This window comes from Helianthus annuus, chromosome 14 (genome assembly GCF_002127325.2).
Source record: "Helianthus annuus cultivar XRQ/B chromosome 14, HanXRQr2.0-SUNRISE, whole genome shotgun sequence".
Lineage (NCBI taxonomy): Eukaryota > Viridiplantae > Streptophyta > Magnoliopsida > Asterales > Asteraceae > Helianthus > Helianthus annuus.
Window position 1 is genome coordinate 60072482 of NC_035446.2, and position 8710 is coordinate 60081191.

General features: G+C 35.5%; 1 long non-coding RNA gene across 1 annotated transcript; it reads right to left on the reverse strand.

Annotated features, from left to right (window-relative positions):
* Positions 1-5018: 5018 nt before the first annotated feature.
* Positions 5019-6330, reverse strand: LOC110905412. The gene is made up of 3 exons (XR_002573100.2): positions 6183-6330; positions 5581-5634; positions 5019-5219 (listed from the first exon to the last, which is right to left on the reverse strand). It is a non-coding gene; the product is annotated as an uncharacterized LOC110905412 (long non-coding RNA).
* Between the last annotated feature and the right edge of the window lie 2380 nt (positions 6331-8710).

Genomic DNA, 8710 nt, shown 5'->3' on the forward strand with positions numbered 1-8710 from the left:
TTCATTAATACCCATTCACATTTTAGTAAACTTCCTTTAGGTTATTTACCAAATAATCATAACTAATCATAAACTTTTAAATATTAAAGTATCTAACCTTATAAATTATGGGATGTTACAAATCTACCCCCCCTTAAAGGAGGTTTCGTCCCCGAAACCTTAATACGTACGGTTTAATAACATGCATACACATTATGTAATCCAACTCTTGCAGTATAAATGGTCCTACCACGATCATACATGCCTTACTACTCAAATTTCTTACGTATAATTTACATGCTCACAAATCTATTAAACAAATGTTAATCACAACATCTATGCGGATGATTCTTTTACATAATAAACTACATCACGTGCATACATTTTCACTTAATATCCTTTGAACACCCTACTATAACAGGCGCACCATTTATAAGCACGTTACCATATACTAATCACGTCACTTCACATATCTATAGTGTCTCAATAGGTTTTACTTATTAAAAACTTAGCCATGTCCATAAAGAAAACATATATAAACATACATACCACATCTTCATACTTGCCCTCCTGAGTTTTCGTTCTTACATGTACCTCACAATACTCTATAGTAGGCTTGGGATACCTTTGGGAAGCTTATCGGGGCCTTGAAAGCAAGGAAAAGTGAGAAAGAACCTGAAAACTGGTTTCTGACACCGGACCCGCGTAGACAACAAGATAAGGTGTCGGCTGCAACAAGGCAAGGCGTCGTCGACGCCTCCTCTGCAGCTCAGACGTTGATTTTACCTTTTGTTCTTTCTACTCACTAACTGTGTGTCCCGAAGGTTCTAATACTTGAAATAAATCATTATTCAAGTTCTCAATTCATTCCATACCTTTCCCAACCCAATCCACATGTTCTTCGGTTAAATCTTTATATTTAAAAGTTTTGACTTGCTTGCCCCTACGTTGAGGTTTCACCGGATTGACATCGAACGACCATTACAACCATTCTCATCCTAGCAATTTCATTATTTGTACATCTTTACTTGATTTCGGTTTTCCAATTATAGATAACTTTATCTAAACAAAATAAGAAGTGAGAGCGATAGTCACTTACATTAAGCGTCCGTATTCGTGATCATTTCCTCGCCTCCTTTTGACCCATTTGCCTTTCGTGCTCGCATCATCTTGATATGATGCTTATCATTACATGTCACCACATTCACATTCTTGTTAGCATATGAAATTTTTATATATCACTTATCATCTCTAGTTCATATCTCGCATTTGACTTTCACCTTTCATTTGTAACAAGCACAAGGCATAGATTCAATAATACATCATTCCAAATTTACGCAAATTTAACATATCATTAAGTATATCATACAAGGATCCATCATGTATCATTCAATCCTTCTTTTCTTACAATCATATTAGGATTTCTAATCAGGTTATTCTCATACTCATTGACCTTTCTGAAAAGTCAACGATCAAGTATGCAAACTTCCAACTTAAGAACATATGTCCATATCAATGTAGTCGGTTATGCTAATGACACCATAATTATTTCGTACCCATTTAGTATACAACCATGTAATCACCTAATTACATATACAAATACACATAAACAATTTTACACGTACTAATGCTTTCATTATCTTACATTTGACATGCACATACAAGATTAGTCAATTTAACATAATCATAACATCATCCTTCACTAACAAGTTTATTTGTTTTACTTTTAGCACACATTCAATTCTTGATCGCAAATTTAGTAATTAATGTAAAACATGGCGAGTATCACCTATTCAAGCACAATGTACAAGCCTCTAAAGCATAATCTTTTCAAAACATATATTTTACCCGAATTCTTGTATGAGTTCCATCTATAACACATTCTTCAAGTTATTTTACAACTAACTACATCATTATCATATTTCAATCATATATGTCAAGTCTTTCTTTCATACAATCTCACATCCTAACTTCACTTAGACATTTCATCATTTGCTTTATTCCCATAAACTTCATGTTTATATTCCTTCTATTATATTATATTTGGCTTACTCATCCACTCGATTTCACCACTTGAATCCATTAGAATAATAGTAATTTAATAAATATTTAACCCGCTCACAACGGAATAAATACATGACTATTTCAAACATTATATTCTAACTCGTTGACCCGCTTCTACCGGATTCGTCTACATATTCATTCTAAACATAACATTCTTATTCTTTGACCAGTTCGTACCGGATCAACTGTATGACCATATTAAGCATTTCATTCTAGTTCATATATAAACATTATTCCGTCTATAACTTTCTATTTATCATTCACAAGTCAAATACTTTACTAACCTTATTATTTGCATAAACAACAATCCGTATCCTGGTTCAGCCCGCCCCTTCATGAGCGAATGTCGAAAACTAGATTCACCTCATCCATTCATGTGACGGGCTTCCACTCGTGTGCATCCTTACATTAAGTTTACTAGTTTTATCATGCCAAGAGTTCGTCCATTCTCACCTACAATTCAAGGGTTAACACATTTCATTCAGTTTCCCTCAAACATGGCATTTATCAAATCATCCTGTTTACATACTAGTCCTTACTAGATTCTTTTAAAACATAATTTGTTTGACCCGTTCGTAACGGGTCAATACATGACCGTTCCTCAACATATCATTTTCACTCGTTTGACCCGTTTATGACAGGTCAATACATAACCATTTTTTTTTTAACATACTATCATTTTCATTCAGGTGTTCACTGTATTCGGTGTTAACTCACCTATATTTCTTTCACAAATTTCTCACTTATTTGATATACTACATTACACACTTCGTTTCTTACGTACTACTCTTTTAGTTTATCAATTATATGCTAAATTCTGCAGTTTGACTTTTTAAGGTTAATCTGCCACTTATTACTTATTGTATACTTATATTGGATCATGTGTTGTACTTACTCCCAATTCACACATTCTAACAAAACATCATTTCACCGTGTTAACAGTTCGCGGACAACTTTTCTACCTCATCCATACTTATGCCATTCTCCGGGTCGTAGCCCGTCATCCACCCCAAACTCACATGAGTTAACTTTTAATATGTTTCCTACAGAATTTTGTTTATGTTACATTTAACTTCATCTCCCGTTCCATCATTTTGTCATTGGTCTTACACTTATCCATATAACCCGTTTGACTTCAACAAGGTCGAACCGTCAATACATTTTTTTTTTTTTAACTCAACCTATCCCTTGATTATTCGTAAGTGCATCATATGTATAAATGCATTATGTTAGTCAAGTGGCCTACTTGACTCGACAAGGCTACCGGCATCACTTACTTACAAGATTTATACCTACCTTAGTAGGATGAATAAGCACATTCTCTCTCTCACTTTTTACCCATTTCCATCTGTTTATGAATTCGACCTTTTGTTCTTACGTGTTTGGTTCACAGATACTTATGGATTCAAGTCTTTTCATTCTTACTTATGACTCTTATATGTTCGATCCGTATTTGCTTACGGGTCTTACCCTTCCATTATTATGTTCCATTCTTATAAGTTTAATCCGTACAACCCTTCCCGTAATGATACCCATTTAAATCCGTGGTATTTGCATCTCCTTCGTTTGCCATCTATAATTACATACTTGTATTAGATAGCATTCCATTCATTCTCTTCATCATTCTATACTTTGTTACTTTTTTTTTTAACAATTCATTCTCGTAGATCATTTTTCATTACAAACATCTTAGACGTGTTAATTCAATCATACATTCATTCTTACACTTACTTCTTATTCCTTCATTCTTTAATTATTTGCCTTCGTGTTAGTCAACTTATATTCATAGTTTCATTATCATTCACGTTTACATTGTCCGCCTTCTACATTAAAACATTCATTTCTTTCATTAAATTTCTTTTCATACTCTCCTTTATCATATTTAACTCATTTTATCACACTACAATCAATTTTACATTTCATATTTCATGCATTATCGTCATCGACGATTAAGTCGTATCGTGATTAAAATTCTATCACATATACATACATCCCTTTTTATACATTAAAATTAAAATTCCATTCTATAAATTAAAATTCCTTTTTCATACATCCCTCTAACACATACATACTCATTCTATCATATACTTCATTCTATTTGTAATTCACACTTTAAACGTCATCATCTTCGATGATAATGTCGTGTTGTTAAACCATTCTTATATCAAGTCATACTTTCTTTCTTATTAAACGATTTCTTTCAACCTTCTTGATGCAAAATAACCTTAACAAAGGATTACGGGGCCTTAGGAACTAATTAAATCAAACCCCGTTAACAAACCGACAACATAAAAAAAAAATTCGGCAACCTTTGGTTCCCTAGCGGGCCGCGTAAGCCCAATCTTAATTCTACGCGGGGCGTCTGATAGTCACCGTAAGCTACGGTGACCACCGTAGCTTACGATGCTAATTCATTCTTTACGGTCTCTCCCTCCTGTCTTACGGCAGCCATATTTTTGCCCAGTACCTACCGTAGCTTACGGTGGCCACCGTAAGCTACGGTAGCGCCCAGCGAAATTCACCCCAAAATTCATGTTTTTGACCATTCCGAACCGTTTTCGCACACGGTTTCAATTCTACTAACCCCCAAGTATTCTAATGCACCATTTATCGCTATTACTACATTCAAAACTTCTTTCTAACACTTTATAACTTACAACATTAATTACTATAAAGCTTTCTTAAAAGTTTTACCTCTATTTGCGTCTCGGAGCGAACACACCCATCCTTGCGAGCTTTCGGTTTGAGTTCGGGCACTACAATGTGTTCGAATCCCTCAAACCTAGGCTCTGATACCAACTTGTAACACCCTCTAATTTGGTACTTGAGAGTCACAAAACGACACATGCTTACATCGCCCAAAAATTTAAAATTTGGGCATGACCCATTCGTAACTTGGACAAATTCCCTGTTTATACTTTATCAAAAGATTCGAACCAAGACACTTTCCATAAAACACCAAAAGAACATGACATTTTCAACCACCATTTCAAACATTGAGTTCTAAGTACCAAATACTTGCAAACAACTAGTAAAAGATTAAAGACTTCAACACATCTAGACATTACAAAACTATTAACACTTGAAATTACTACAAAAGAGGCGGAAGCGTATCACGGGTGATCAAGGTGTGTTCATATCCGAGTGACGCAACGGCGATTAAACTTGTGCTTTACCTACAACCATTCAATAAAACATATACATTAGCGTAGTGCACTTAACATTTTCATTCACTTATAATACATGTTCATGGGTTTACAAAATATCTTACCAATCATTCTTATTATATTTCAAATCATTCTAGATGAATAAGCATACTATCTCTCATATGTCCCCAATAACCCGTTTAGTACGGATTAAGGAGAAAACTTCCATTTAATTCCTTTCCCTTCGAACCCGAACCGAGCCAATCACTATGGTTCGCTAAGGATTCTCACTTTCACATTCTTGTTTGAAACAAACACTTAAATTGTATATCAAATCATCAAAGGAGGCGATTGATTAAACTCATAACTAAATTGTAAGTAATGAACTTACCTCGATCTTGAGCCTTTTGTTGTGAACCGGAACTAGCTCCTTCTTCTTTCACTCCTACACATAATTCATTCTTATTTAGATTATCTCATTCCCTACATAATAATCACATTCACACATCAATCACATTCCATATCATATTTTGCAATGTATCAATATTATATCTTACTTATGCAATTTAACACTTATCTATTCATTCAAAATCACATAGTTTTTCATTGAGGCATTTTATCGAACACAAGGTGTGCATACAACATTTTAAGCCGTATGTACATGTATCCAATGCATGATTTCACTAGCAATATTCACAACTCTTTAATCAACTAAATTCACATAACTTATTCATTCCACAACCTAACAATTCATTAATATCTTAATACATATTCATTCATCCATTAAAACCACTCAACTTACTTAACTTCAAGAACATCATATTACTAGAACAAATGGGTTTTCCTTCAAACCTTCAATACAAACGAATTCAGGCATAAAACATCCTCTAATGATGGTTCTAATTCATACACAAGCTTAATTTCAAACTAATTCACGGATTGGTATAAACCCTAGTTCTTCAACAAACATCAAATTGTGAGGTTTTATCTTACCTTATGTTCAAAACACTTGGATTAGAGAGTATTTAGACACTAGCATGCGATTTATGACTCTAATCCTTCACAATCTTGCTGAATTCTTGAGGTTGATTGATGAAATTAGGGTTCCCCCTTTTCTCCTTTCTCTGGTCGCGACCACACAGCCCAGAACATTCTGGGTTTTCTTTTTACTAATTAATCTTAATTCACATATTATTAAAATGTTACACAATCAACCCTCAAGTTTGGCTTAAGACTCTTTATAACCCATTCCATAATTTTTATAAAGTTTTACATTCTTTACCCTCCTTATTGGTTTATTGTTCATTAATACCCATTCACATTTTAGTAAACTTCCTTTAGGTTATTTACCAAATAATCATAACTAATCATAAACTTTTAAATATTAAAGTATCTAACCTTATAAATTATGGGATGTTACAGTATGATGCAAGTATGTACATGTATCAGTATTTCAAGTAAGCACAGTAATTAAGCAGTAATTAATTATTAATTAAGTCGTACGGATACCTGGTTTAGTGAGGGTTGTCACATCAACGCGGGCGGAGCATCTCATAGTTTAATATATTTTCCACGTTTTGAGGTGCATCTATGTTTGAGCTTTACAAGTATGATAATTTATTTGGCATTTCTGCTATCTTCTACTAGAAACATTAATGATAATGCCAAAACAAATTTATTTCTCGATTTTTACTTTCACTAAATGAAGAAACATCAAGTCTAATCAGCAGGGTTTATCCTTATGGAAACGGTCTCGTCAAGAAGGTTAATCCTTAATCTTTAGTTGCTCGATGACTGGGAATATAATCTGCAAACCATAACACCGTGTAGCTCGTTACAAGGAGGAGGGGGGGGGGTTCTCCTTGTAACCACTCTTCGACGTGAGAATAAGTATAGTTTAAGAACAATAGACGAGTGTATGTTAAGAGTAAGAGAGTTACAGAGTCGATCCTTAAACCTATGGTTGAAGACTGGTATTTATAGCCGAGGAGTGTGGAGAAGGAGATGGGCTAGTGGGCCTTGGGCCGGACGTCGCCACCAAGGAATATCTAATTTGTCTCATCTGGTACGACGTTGGTGCTTGCAAAGCATTGAGACGTTGGCGCACGGTCATTGGAGCCACGTGGCCTGTCGGTTGTCCTTGTGGTCGAGTATATCACCAACTATGAGTGGAGATCATGAAGTAATGAACGGTACAAGCTGATTGGTTACATGTGACTGTCCTTTTCTACTTTTGCCTCCTACACGATTGAGCATCGTGGGAATTGTCAGGCCGCCAGGGCCTGGCGCACCCTGATTGGCTGTAGCTTCTCCCATCTGAACTATTTGTACTTGTGTTAGCTGTCATCGGATTGCGTGCGCGGATTAGGGCTTGCGCAATAGCTCTAGTGATAGCTGAGTGTTGTGTTGCTAAGTCCAGGTATGGCCTTCTGTGCGAATGGCTTGTAATGCCTTGAGCATGATTTCGGACCATACTGCTTCAAGTCCCCCCAGTCTAGTCGTGCTCCCATGCACGAATGACAAGTGGAAGGAGTTTTGGACTTTATGAGTGTTGTGTTTGTTGGCGCAAGCCTGGCTTATCCCTTTGTATTGTGTGGTCATATGCATGATTCTTTTGGTTGTTTATATGCTCTGACAGCAGGCGCGCATCGCGTTGGGCCTTGCTTCCTTGTGGGGAAAAAATTGGTTGCGTGTGTTGATGATTTGAATTTGAAAAAAAAAGAATCATTCAGGATAAGGTTTGGTGAGAAAAGCATGCTGATGTGACTTCTGACACTGTGCAAGGGAGGCCGTCCCAGTGTCAGTGGTGCTTTTTCATCGCTGTGTCAGGTGATTGGCGGTCACGCGTATAAAATTCGTCAAAATCAGAAATCCGAAATCCGACCCAGATTGTAAAATCGGACCCTTTTTAATTAAATAAAAAATAAGAATTTTTAATAATTTTTATTTATAATATTTTGTTATATAATTAATCGTCACGTATCACTTGGTTAAAACCGGACTAGAATTGTTAGTTTTGGTAAAGCAACGTTGTTAGTTCGGTAAGAAATATATAAGTGAAACATTAATCAAGTTAGTTGGGTTACTTAATTAAAGATATAAGTTAGGGGTAGTTTTTGTAAAAGCTGAAACTTTAAAGTAAATAAGCTAACTAGGTTAGTTGGAGGGTTTTTATCAAGTTAAGTCGGGTTAGCAGCTTTTGCAAACTAGAGGGGCTTGGTTGCAAATAGTAAAAGTTAATAGAAATTAAAATGGGGAAACATAACGGGGGATCCTGGACTCGAATCCAAGTCTCCACCCGGGAATCAATCAATGTACAACTTTCAAACCACCAACTGCATTTATGATACACCCATGTCCATTCGATATTTAAACCAGATTTGTTTAAAAACCAGGAGAGGAAAAACCGGTCTTAGGGTGGGATTCGAACTAAGCTATCGTTTAACAAATAAGCTACCCAACCAACTAAGCTACCCAGCGAATTGTCAAAAAAACGTAACGCGAATTATTTAAAACATAAG